Source organism: Octodon degus, unplaced genomic scaffold (assembly GCF_000260255.1).
Source record: "Octodon degus isolate 3935 unplaced genomic scaffold, OctDeg1.0 scaffold00127, whole genome shotgun sequence".
Taxonomy (NCBI): Eukaryota; Metazoa; Chordata; class Mammalia; order Rodentia; family Octodontidae; genus Octodon; species Octodon degus.
In genome coordinates this window covers 3,768,575-3,781,546 of record NW_004524703.1, presented here as the reverse complement: position 1 = coordinate 3,781,546, position 12,972 = coordinate 3,768,575, and the positions used below count along the sequence as shown (strand labels likewise).

General features: G+C 42.9%; 1 pseudogene; it reads right to left on the bottom strand.

Moving 5' to 3' along the window:
* Positions 1–8,425: 8,425 nt before the first annotated feature.
* LOC111812527 overlaps positions 8,426–12,972 on the bottom strand; it is a 14,427-nt pseudogene continuing 9,880 nt past the window's right edge.

The window sequence follows — 12,972 nt, the reverse complement described above, 5'->3', positions numbered from 1 at the left end:
AAGAACAACAGGGATTCTTCATCGATCTAAATCCTGAGAAATGAAAACAGCTCAGGAAACTGCACAATTCTAGTGTTAGATGAAGATTATTCAGCAAAACTGAGGAGGTGGCTGAAATACACATTTTAACTCCTTAGAGTAAAAAAAAAAAAAAAAAAACAGAGAGAGAGAGATCTGATTTACATGCTCTTATTAAGAAAGGCAAGAAACAATCTCAGGCTTGAATAAGTGAATTGAAAGAAAGTCTGGTTCCAAGGAACACTGTATGACTGCATGTCATATTTCTAGCCAATGTGAGAACAGTCATAAACAACGGAATTGGAAGCATTGCACTTAAATCAACTTGTACATGAAATAAATGGATAAAAAATTAAATTTCACAAGTAGCTGCAAATAGAACTGCCAGGAGCTTGTAGCATAAAGCTCCACAGTGCTTTGTGAGGCACACCTGCAAGTTAGAAGAAAGCAGGCCTTCGCTGCCTGCTCAAACGCCTCTTTTTGAATCACTGCACCAAATGGTATTATCTGCTTATCTGCTTATTGGACAAGAATTTGGGCAAACATAGAAAGAGAACCACAAAGATTTCAGTAATAGTTGAGGTAGCACACCAAAATACAGTGAAGAACTGAACAAAAGTACTTTTTAGCATATTTGCTTTATGTAATCATGTAGGTGGTGACATACTACTGAAGAAAGTTGGTTTTACCCTTTACCTCCAAAAAATAAATAAATGAATTAAAAAAGGAAAGAAAACCTGGGACTCAGTTTGTGAACTGAATGACTCTGAACACACTTTTTTCTCTTCTATCTCATCCCTCTCATTCATTGTAAACTGGGAGTAGAAATCAATCAGGCAATATCCAGAAATCCTAAGTCGTGGTTTGGAGATGACCAGGAACAGGCATGACAGAGGTGTGCCAAGAGGCTGGGTGACAGCTGCAGCAGTGAAGAAGCAAGTGCCACCCTAAGGAACGTGGCCAGGAATGAGTGAAGAGGATACCAGACGTTCACCCACAGGAAGGACCGTGCATGGCCCTTCCCTCTCCCTGTGATCACGTCCATGAGAGCCCAGGGCTGGCTCACCTTCTCCAGCCCTCGCTGCAGTGCTACTTTCTCAACCTGCTAAGTTCATCTGTCCCATACTCCAAGCCACCTTCCCGTGCTGGATGTTTCATTTCTTCATAGCACTTGTAGCCTAACGACAACACAGTTTTTTTCCTTACATTATCTATTGTCCAGAACAACAGTCAGCAAACCATGACCCTCCTGGCAAACCTGCCCACCCTCTGCTAATAATTAGCATTAATATAAATATTACATATACCTGTAACACAGCCAGGTTCAACCACCTGTGACCACTTTGGAGCAAAGATGGCAAAGCTCAGGAGTTGCAAATTAAAAGAAAATGAGACTGCATGGCTCACAGAAGGAAAATACTTAAAGTCTGGCCTTTTCCAGAAGGCTTGGGTCTAGAATATATACTCCATGAGGACAGGACACTGATATGTTCTTTGGTACGTCCTGTGCTGAGCAAGGGTTTGTTAGAGGAATGCTTCATGGCTTTGTAGAGAAAGGTGAAGGAAACAGAGTTGTCACACCCCACACCAATAACATCATGGAATGCAGAGACCCTTGTGCAGTATTCATATCTATACTGGTTAAGGAACCACTGAATGTTTGTGGTAATTTAATCCTCAGTAAAAGAGGTCTCTAGCTTCGGGAAGCACAGGGATGGGGAGTTTGTTTTGTGGAGCAGGAATAGAGGACTGGTCTTGGTGTCTGGGAACTGGGTAAGCCACAGAAATCCTCATAGTTCTTGGATTTCTTAGGAAAATCTTACTTACAGTCTGTTCTCACAAATAGAGCTTTACTTTTAAGTTTCTATGCTTTAGTTCCCAGGAAATATTTCCAGGAGAAATGTCCCTGAGAAGAGGATGCCACTGGTTCCACACTAAGGCGTGGTTGGTGCCAGTGGATTCAAGCCTCTTGTGTATCTTAAATCCAAGATGCAGGGACACATTTCAGTTCCATTGTTTCTAGTGTCACTGAGCCAAGGAGTTATCCCACATCATAGCAGGAAGAAACCATAAACATTATCTACAGCAATACGAGCACCTCCAGAGAAAGTGTGATTCAAAAATTCCCCAAAGTGAAGAAATTGAGTTGGTGGTCATTATGGCTTATATCTAGACGCACCTCCCCCACCCCCGACCTCATGCACCCAAAGGTGTGGTTTGGGGAGAGCGATTGGACTGCAGGATTTGTAGCTGACTTGCTGTCAGGAGGTGGGAGCTGTACTGGAGGAAGTGGGTTACTGGGGGCATGGTCTGGAAGAATTTATCTCCCTTGCCAGCTCCTTCCTGGATGGCTCAGTGTTTCTCCCCTTCTGTGCCCCTTGCCATTCTGTGAGACAAGAAAAACCTTTCCTCCCTTAAGTTGCCAGCATCAGGAATTTTGTCCCAGCTATGAAGAAAGTGATGATGATAGCTGCAGAATCAGAGTGTCTGTGCCTCCAATCCTTGCCTCCATGTTTCTCAGTCTCTCTACAGAGATTACAGAATCTTACTCAGTGACTTGGATCCAGGGTTCACAAGGAAAAAAATTAGTACAAGACACAGAATTTATAGGATTATTTTATAGTAGTCACCCAGAGTCAAGTACAAAGGAGTGCAGGAAATCTGAGAGACCCAAAGAATCCAGCTGGGGGCCCAGATCCCAAAACAATGTCTCTCATGAGTCCAACTGGAGGTCAAGAGCCCCTGACAATGTCTCGTGCAGGTCTGTTTCATGGCTCTGCACTGGGAAGGTCCAAGCTCAGAGGCAGGAGCTAGAAAGTCTGTGCCAGCAGGATGAAGGACCTGTGCCAGCAGGTTGAGGGATCTTCACTGGAGCCAGGAAGTGACACTCAAAGTTAGGAGCAGAACTTCCCCAAGAAGTACTACAGCCACCCTCAGTGACAACAAGAACCTGAGCTCCTCTGATGTTAAGAACAGCCGAGTTCCCTCTGGAAAGCCATAGTGACAAGCTTTTCCAGGAGATTAAGCAGTGGACTATTTTCCTTTCTGGAGCCAGGAAACTGTATTCAAAGTAAGGACCAGAGCTCCCCCGAAAAGTACCACAGCCATTCTCTGCACCAACAAGGTCCTGCGCTCCTCTGACGATGACAACAGCCAAGTGCTTATCAGGCAAGCTAGCACGACAAGCTTCACTAGGAGAACCAGCAGCCTATAAGAACCAACAGCCCCCACGTCTTCCTCTCCAGTCCTCCTTTTGATGCTGCTGGCGACAATCCCCAGGTGAGCATATCACACCCAGCACCAAGCTGATTCAGTTCAGCTGGGTGTTGTAAGTTGACCACCAGTTGTCAGTCTACCACAGTGACATTCATCCTGGTCCCAAGTTTTGGCTTAGGATCCAGGGATGGGAAGAGCAATTGCTATCGCCTCTACTCCATGTCAAAGGATGGGCCAGAGGCCTCCTCCTGTCTGCTGATGGTTCAGCTGTTGGCAACAGTTCCATGTACCTTAACATACTCTTAAGAAAATGTTTACATCACAAAGTAGTCATGAAAGGCCTTTAAAGAAAATCCTTAGCAAGTCATCAGCCCTGCTGCATCGTTACTTCAGCGAGGTCTGTTTTCATTTCATAGGAGGGATGAATAAGAGGGCCATCTGCAGGAGGCAGGGAAACAGCTCCCCAGGTGTGTGCTGGGAAGTGGGAGGTGGGCATAAGCGGGCTGGGCACCTAGCTGTGTCACCAGGAGTGAGCAGAGCTCCAGAGGTTCAGAGTAGAACTAAAGAAAAGAAGTACATTTTTTCATTATTATTCCTGTTTAGCCTTCAAACACGTTGATGAGCTAACCTTTTACTCCTTTCGGAATTTGGGATTTGTTTTTTGGCAAGAGATTAACACGGCTGACCTCTTCTGCTTCCTGTGGTCAAAGCTTGGAGGAAGAACTAGGCAGACCAATTTGCCTTTCAAATTTCTTTTTGAAATGTTTCTTGAATGTTTCCTATTTTATTCATTTAAACAAGGCTGCAAATAATTATTTAATTACTCGCTTAAGATTCCTTTCTCAGAGTCTGCTTTAAGTAAATCTCTTTTATCTAAAGATTGTGGCTTCAATGAATAATGAATTTCAGTCTTAAGGCATATTGAGCAAGTTGTAAATTTGCAAGTGAGAGGATGATTCAGGAGCTTCTAGGTAGAAAAACCATTTGGAGATAAAAGAATTAAGAAGTACGGTGACTCATGTTCTATGGGCATGAGAGGGGGCACTTACCAGAACATTACCAGATTTCTCACAAGAAAGTTATTTTCTCTTCAGCAATAAATGGCAGTTCTTGGAACTGGCAAATATGGTTAGAAAAGCAATTTGCCTTTATTAAGATCAGACTTTTGTTTCTTTGACACTTTTTTTGTGATTTCTATATTTTTTTCTTTCTTTTCAAAATTGGTTTTTAACTTTACTAATAGAATAACCCATTCTCCTTATTAAAATTAGACTATAACAATGAATTTCATCCCACTTCCCTCTATCATCCAACTATAACCAATATTATGACATTTTGAGTGTCACTCAGGATCTTTAAAAATACTTTCATGTCCACATAGATATATAGATAGAAAATATTCTTCACTATCCTGTGTGTTTTATCACTTACTAATAATAATTTGTAGTATCATGTTTCACTCGTTAACCTGTTCTTTAACAGACATTCTTGCGGTGCATTCATTTTTAAAGCATATAGGAAATAAATAAAAACTAGATCTTATCTTTTTCCTTTTGAATACTGTTTGGATCTCTATGATTCTATTTTAGAATATTTACTTATCTCCATGATTTTTATATTTTATACATTCTTCTTCCTCTTCATGAACCTGAGGTCTTTCCTTCTTCCCTTCTTTCCTTCTTCCCTTCTTCCCTTCTTTCCTCCCTCCTTTTTCTTTTTTGTTTTGGCTGTTACAATGGTGTAGAGAATATGCCTGTCCATCAGGCTGATGTGAACTCATGTTTGACTGTCTTGGAAGCTAAGTTGCCAGCCTATAGGGGGAACAATCCCTCTGTTATTGGACTCTGAAAAGGCTCTGCCCCTTCCATCCTGGAAGCCAAGCTCCTTCATTCTCCCATCAGTCCTGTGTTCCTGTTGCTTCTCTTACCTTGGCAGTACTTCATATTCTCCTGTTGCCTCCTTCTTTGACAATATCCAATGTAAAATCACACTTCCTTAGTACTTGATTTGTATTCCCCCAGTGCTTGGCAAAGTTGAACATCATGTAGCCAATTGCTTATTATGATTTTTCTCTCTCTCTTAACTACTGAATGCTTTCATTTCTCAATTTTCTATCCTTTGATTTGTTTTTATATTGTTGTTGTCTATACATCTGCACATACTCTTCTCCCAGTTTTGGTCTGGTCTCATGCTATCTTTCGTCCTACAAGAGTTTTAAATGCCAATGTAGTTATAGTTACACTATTTTCCCTTTGTGAATTTTACTTCTGTATGTGAGGCTAAAAAGCCACCTCTCTCTCGTGTGTGTGTGTGTGTGTGTGTGTGTGTGTGTGAGTGTGTGTGTATTTCTAATGGATTTAAAGGTTCAACTCTTCACATTTCACATTGGGTGAGCCATCTGTGAAACTTCTGATTTTTTGTCTTATCTTATCTTATCTTATCTGAGAGAAAACAAGAAAAAGTCCTCTGTTCTCCCTGTGACTCTATAAAGGTAGTATATTACCACTTCATGTCACAAGTTCTAACATGGAGCACAGCTGGACTTGATTGGCTAGTCTTCTCACTCCCCAAAAGCCTAAACAGCATAAAAGGAAAACATTGTAGTATTTTTTTTCTATTCCTTCTTACTTCTATATACATATTTCATTGTTAAAAATAGAGAGAGTCACCATATCTTATTTTCCAATTCCATTCTTTAATGAAAGAGACCAGGGCTCCTCGGGGAAATGGCTGACTCTAGGACTAGGACAGGAAGCAATACAGAATGTGCTTAGAGCATCGTGTGCCAGGAAGGCAGGAAGTGATAAAAAGACAACATAACACAAGAATCCTGCACAGCGATGTAGTGTGTCAGAGACACAGAGCTCATGAAAAGAGTTCCCAGTGGGCACAGCTGGAATAGAGAAAGCAAGCTGATAAATGTGCTGGGCTGTGACCCAAAGGATCAAATGGATGTCTACATGTCCACTGGAGATCAACAAATAAATGGGGAACAAGAGGCAATTTTTCCTCCTAGAAAAAAAAATCTGAATAATTTACGTAGACATGCCACCTTCAAGGAGGCAGACACAATCTCCTATACTTTAAGAGATGTTTATAGTGACTTCATCCAATATCCACAATTTCAAAAGAGGGGAAAATGGTGAAACAAAATTGTAGGAGGCAACTGATTGGATTAAGCTCCTGTACTATTTCTGATAGATCAAATTATATGAATTTTCAATTACAGTAGCTGAATTCTGTGTAGGAAGAAGGCTCTGTAACCAATAAACGAACCATGTTGTCTCTATGTTTCACTTAGTTTTCCACAAGCCTGGCTACTTGATTTATCATCATTTTTGGTTTTGCTCAAATAAATTCCATTAAATTTGTCTAAGATGCTTGCTTGCTTTTCTTTCTTTCTTTTTGTGCAAGATTTTACTATGCAGCTCAAACTCAGTTTTCAGACTCCCCAGTACTGGGATTACAGGCACGCACCACCATGCCCAGACTCCGTGCCCGGGAGAAGGACCAGTGTGGCATGTGGTGCCAGGGATGGAACCCCAGCCTCTGTGCTTGCCTAAGCAGGCACTTAGTCTGCTGAGCCATATTGCTGGCCCTTAAGGCTTTTTCTTTTAACAAGACTTCTGCCTGGGAAACATGACTAGCATTACCTAGCCAGTTAACCAAGGCAAGCATCAAGAACACAAGTCATGGTATAACTTATACTTTTGACCGGATGTCATAAACATGGCCTCTACAGTCTTTCACCCCAAACTTAACATGACTCTAATCATGACAACAGTATCAGACAGACCATAGCCAGAGCACAGTGTATAAAATGCTTGGCCAGTATTTCTCAGTACTGTCCAGGTCATCAGTACAGAGCAAAGGCTAACAAATTATCAGCCCCAGATAGTGGAAGGAGGCAAGGTGGAACTAATGTAACATGGAATCCTAGGACACAGAAGAACCCTGAGGGGGGGATTCTTGAATAAAGAATAGGCTTACATTAAGTACTTTTTTTTTTTTTTTGATACAAAAAACAGGGTCTTGCTACGCAGTTTATACTCATAGTAAACCTCCTGTCTCAGCCTCCCTAATGCTAGAATTACAGGTGTTTGCCACCATGCCTATTTTCAGGGCCAGCATGGTATGCCCATGGTCCCAGGGCCAGCATGCAGTACCAGCGATCGAACTCAGGACCTTGAGCTTGCCAGACAGGCACTTAGACCACTGAGCTATTTCCTCAGCCCCATAAATAGTACTTTGGCTCAATTACAATAAACATACTAAACTTATATTAATGATGGAGGAACCTGGATACTGGGAATGTAGAAATTTTGTATTGCTTTCACAAAATTCCTGTAAATGAAAAAAAAAAAAAAAAAAGGAAAATATGAAAGGTTACTTAAGGAAAATGGAGAATGTAAGTTGTCTTCTTGCCATAACATCTTCAAGAGCCAGACTGAAAGTCCAAGGGCCAAGGGGAAGACTTGCCCATAGGCAGAGGCTCATCCTGAACAGGAATATTGGAGAGTGCTTTTCAGCAATTGCAGCAAGCACAGTAACTTAAGCCTGTGACTCAGCTTGCTATTACCAAACCTTCAAAAGCCCAGGGCAGCTTGATGCTGAGAGCCAGCAGAGAAGATAACAGGTATACCAACACGGGGACTCATTCAGTACTTACTGCTCCCAGAATGGGAAACAGGAAATTCACTCAAGAAATTTGAAACACACGTAGCAGTATGCAGAGTGAGATCAATCTCTGGCTTTACCATATTCGTTTTTCTTTCTATGGATGGGAAGGAGACTATTGAAGCTTTAGGACCTAGATATAGTTGGTTCCTAACAGTGAACTTCTGTTGGCCTTAGCTTTCTTAGCTGTAAAATGAGAAAAGCAATCCTCCCCGCTTTGTCTAGTTGCCTGGGTGATTATGAGTCCCAAAGGGAATATTTAGTATAAAATACTTACAGCACAATATAAAGTACTATTTACTTATTTGTTTGTTTACCTTTACTATTATTATTTATTTAATGACAGAACCACTGGGAACCTGGCCTGGGGCTCACAGGGCTCCAGATGCATGGAAAGCAAGATGATCACAGCTGAGGCCATGGGCTCCAGGGAGCCTCGATGGCATCTACAGAAGCAATGGTGGGTGAGGATCTAACTACCTGGGCCCAAGGCCTAGCACTGGTCTGTCTTGGCCTACTTGACCAAGGGGTTTCTGAAGTGCTGACCAGCAAACTTGGCCTTGTTGCTCAACACCTTTTCAATGTTGTATTTGGCCTGATGCTCAGGTTGGCACGGCATCCTGGTCATGCTCTTCCTGGTGCTGCGCTCTACTATGTCAGTGATGAAGGTGTCTTTTGTTTCCCTGGACTAATGTGACAACATGATGTCCTACTATTGGACTGTGCCAGCTTGCATGCCTGCAGGGACTCAGTCACCAAACCGATCTGGTTGATTTTGAACAGCTGGCTATTGCAGGCCTCCTTGTGCATGGCCTTGCCAATGTGCCTGGGGTTGGTCACCATGAAGTCATAGCCCACCATTTGGATGGCAATGCTGGTCGTGAACTCCTGCGAGGCTCCACAGTTGTCTTGGTCGAAGCAGTCCTCAATGGACACCATTAGGTAGTTTTTGATGAAGGACTTCTTGAGGTGGCCCAGCTGGCTGGGTGAGATGTCCCTGCTGGGATCATCTTGAGATCTGAAGTTCACATTGTACTTTCATGCAGCTGAAAAACTTGCATATAGGTATGTCCATGCTGATGACCACCTTGTCCGAGTAGCCAGCCTTCCCAGTGGCATTCTTCAGCAACTCCAAGGCTTCCTTATTCTCCAGGATGCTGAGCATGAAGCCACCCTTCTTGCTCACATTGGTGGCATCCTTGCTGTACTTCTCCTGGATGATGTTCTTCAGGTTGTGGTATACCTCAGTCTTGACACACATGGCCTCCTTGAAGCTGCTGTGCCCATGAGCAGGATCACGAACTCCTGCATGGTCAGCTCGCTGTTGGCTTGTGAGTCACCATTGATCATGTTGAAGGCAGGGACTGGCAAGATGACCTCAATGTTGCCCTCCAGGTCAGGAATGCAGCAGTACAGGGGCATCCCCTTCTCCATGGCACCCCCTTCTCCATGGCACACTGCAAAGGACACGCCCAATCTGGCATTCACCCAAACCTGGATTTGTTCTCTGTCCCATCTATCTTGATCATCAGCTTGCTAATCTTCTCCTGCTCCACACTTCCAGTTTCTTGCTAATGAAGGCAGGTGCAATAGTTTTACTGATGGGCTCAATAGCCTTTAACACACCCTTACCCAGGTAGCAGGTCTTGTCACTGTCACACAACACCAGTGCCTTATAGATGCCAGTGCAGGCTCCACTGGGCACAGCAGCTCTGAAGAGACCTTTGAAGGTGTCCACTTCTACAGGGTGCTCCCATGAGAGCCAAATATCTCCCAGGGTGCACCTTGAGAATAGACATGTTGGATTTCTGGCTATCAGATCTCATTGCCCAAGAAGAAAGGCGAGAGAGCACACTACAGACACTGAGGTGCATGTTAAAGTCATAAAATACAATTTAAGTGAAAGCTTTCATGAGCATGAGCAGTAACAATGATGACAAGAGCAACTCATTCAATATTGGAAATTCAATTTCCAGGATCTGTTTCAGAAGGCACTCTCCTGGCCTTAGGCACATTTCCCAGGACATAGTAAATATTTCTTGTTTAGAAAGTGATGTTTAAGGAGAAAGATGTCAAGTGCGTCATCACTTTCCCCCTAACACAACGAAAAAGGTTCACCTGCTAACAAGTTTTTGACCCGACACCAAGCATAATAAAATCACTGAAAGTGCAAGTGCTTCAAGGTTTGCCAACAGTTCTCTTGGTATTCACTCAGCCTGGTAGGCCAACTATAGAAAACACTGCTCAGAAGAAGTAGTTTATACTAGGGTTTGTCATACACCCCTGGGGATTAGAGGGCTGAACTCTCCAGTTTAGGCACTTTTTGAAGAAGTGAACCTCTGCAAGGATGAGTCTGGCTTGCACTCCTATCTCCTGGCTTAGGATGTACTTCTTTTCTTTGTTTCTCTATAAAGTATGAGGCCCTAGGGACAGCGCCACCATCACTGTCAGGCGGTGTGGTCATCCTCCCTTGATGCCAATTACAGCAACAACAGCCAGAGGAAGGAGTGCTCACTGCGAATACAGAAATTAGCTCCCCAGAGGACTCTGCACCCATCTGGGCCTGTCTCCAACACCTCTGAGGATGGTCCTGCTGGGCAGTCTTACTTATAAGCTTGATAATGTACTAATTCATTTTCCCTCTGTAAAAAATCAGAAACAGCTGCATTTCATATTTTCCATTTGTAGTGAATTCAGACCTTTCTTCAGATTCATTCTATTACCATTTTTGGTCACAGAGGGGCACTCAACAGTTGCTTTTATAGTTTAATCCAGAAATCAATAGTCTTCCTGGTACACAGTGATGGCTCATACAAGCATCTCTCTAGTGTGCTGGGTATCAGCAGGATTTTCTTAATAATTCTCAGTGGCACCTAGTATCTGGTCATGCACATTGGGATGTCCAGTAAATACACTGCAAGTGGCAGGGCTAGCCAGCATTGCCGAACCTGGGGACAAAAGTGAGTTATTTTCATGAAATAGCAACACTGAACCTAATCCTAAAGCAAAACGAAAATGAAAGGTTGAAAGTTGTTTCATCTTTAGCTTCTGCATTTGGACTGTAAGCCTAGGAAACGACATATATGCTTTTGAACCAAGGATAGAAAGCTGGTTTTTATCGCATGAACAGCACCATTATCATATAATAATTTTTTGGAGGGCAGAACTTGGAGGTTCCCTTGTGCCATGCTCACTGTTTAAATATTTAAATCTCCTCATTATATGCAGACATCTCCTTTTTTGTTATTAAGATTTTTGTGATTCTTATGAAAAAATTATTTCGTGTATTTAGGGTCATCTTTATTGAAAAAAGGAGTCCATTTTAAAAAGAGAACCTTATCCTAAATGCTGAAACGTTCTTGTAAATTCACTCACTCTTTTTAACAGATCTTTCACATTTACTGTTGCTTGGCTTGGTTGATGCTGTGAGAGACACAGAAATGTAGAGACACCATCTTTGACTTTATAGACTTTTAAATTCAGATGGGAAATGCCTGTAAATAATTTCAGCCCAAAGAAGCTCAAATAGACACACTAAGAAGGGGAGTGGCGAGGTGCCCAGGAGATTTGCCCACATGCACAACAGTAGCAGCCCTGGCTGGGAGCTGGGGGCAGAGTTCAGCAGGGAAGGCAGAGAAGAGACGTGGGCCCAAGCAGGAGGGAAGGGGTAGGCAAGGCGAGCTGGACGTGGTAAAGCCAATAGTACTGGGTAGGAAAGCAGAATGGCCGGAACAAGAGCAGATGGAGTGGGATGGGAGAGCGAGCTGCCTTCAGGGCACTCAGCCCTAGAGGTCGAGGAGGCTTCACCTCTAGAATAGGAGCTTTTGAGGATGCAGGGTGGCAAAGGAACCTGTTCACAGCTGTGCTTTGAGGAAGCTGATCTGGGGGTCCTCCAGATGATGGCAAGGTGTAGGGGAAATCTGGATGTAGAGCGACAAGGACTGGAATCCTTGAGAAAGAATGAATAAAGAAGCTAGAGACCTCAGACTGCCACGAAGGGTCATTCAGAAGTGGTGCTAAAGCACACTCTAAGCCAGCGGATAAATAGGACTTTGGCTGGGAAACATGGTTTTCATTACCCAACTTGCCTTAGAATCATGGTCAGTGCAATGGTCAGATCCGTATCTCTGATGCCTGCTACATGCTAAGTACAAACAACAGGGAAACCAACAGCCACCATCTTGAGCATGGGTAGTTATTTTATTTAACTTCAGCAACAAAAGAATCTCCAGTGCCCACTAGGCTGATGATTGCTACATACCAGCTGAATCACCTATCATTTGTAAGTACTAACACGATCATTTAAAATTACATCATCGACAACAAAAACCCCTACTTTTCTATTAATAGGAGGCACTAGCTGCTTCTTTAATCTCCCTCCTAATAACTGACATGGCAGTCACAGGCACATTTGGCTATTTAACTAGAATGAAATACAATTTGAAAATGAGTTTCTCCGTCAAACCAGCCACACTCAAGTGATCAGCAGTCACATCCCCAAGTTGAATAGTGCCGAGAGTCTCTCTGACCCAGGTGCTCTATAAGCAAGCACAATTTCCAGGGAGAGATTCTGGCCTAAGTGAAATATCAGCACCCCGGTCAGGTATAGCATCTCTCCAGAAGAGGCCTCCACGTCCCACTGGTCCCATTACACTCAGCAAATGGTTGTTTTGTGTCTGTGCTATGTCAGGTATAAAGCTCATTAAGTGTGGGAACACAGAGGAAAGTCAAACATTATTGCTGCCCCAAAGGAGCTTACCGCCTAGTAGAGGAAGAAGAAATATATTAACTATAATTAGGTGATGTTATCTTTGTAGCACGTATGACAGTGTACTACATCCCAAACAGCCAAGGCATGGGAAGCTATCTCAGCAGGAGAGTGACTGAATTGGGTAACAGTTACAGGCTAGAATGCCATAGGAGTTTAACTGATTGGACTGGAATACATATCATACATTGATTATAGAAAAATATATTACAAAATCAATATATAGAAGAAAAAGTAAACAGGGACAGTGCCAAAAGCATGAGATACTGGGGCTGGAGAGATGGCTCAGTGGT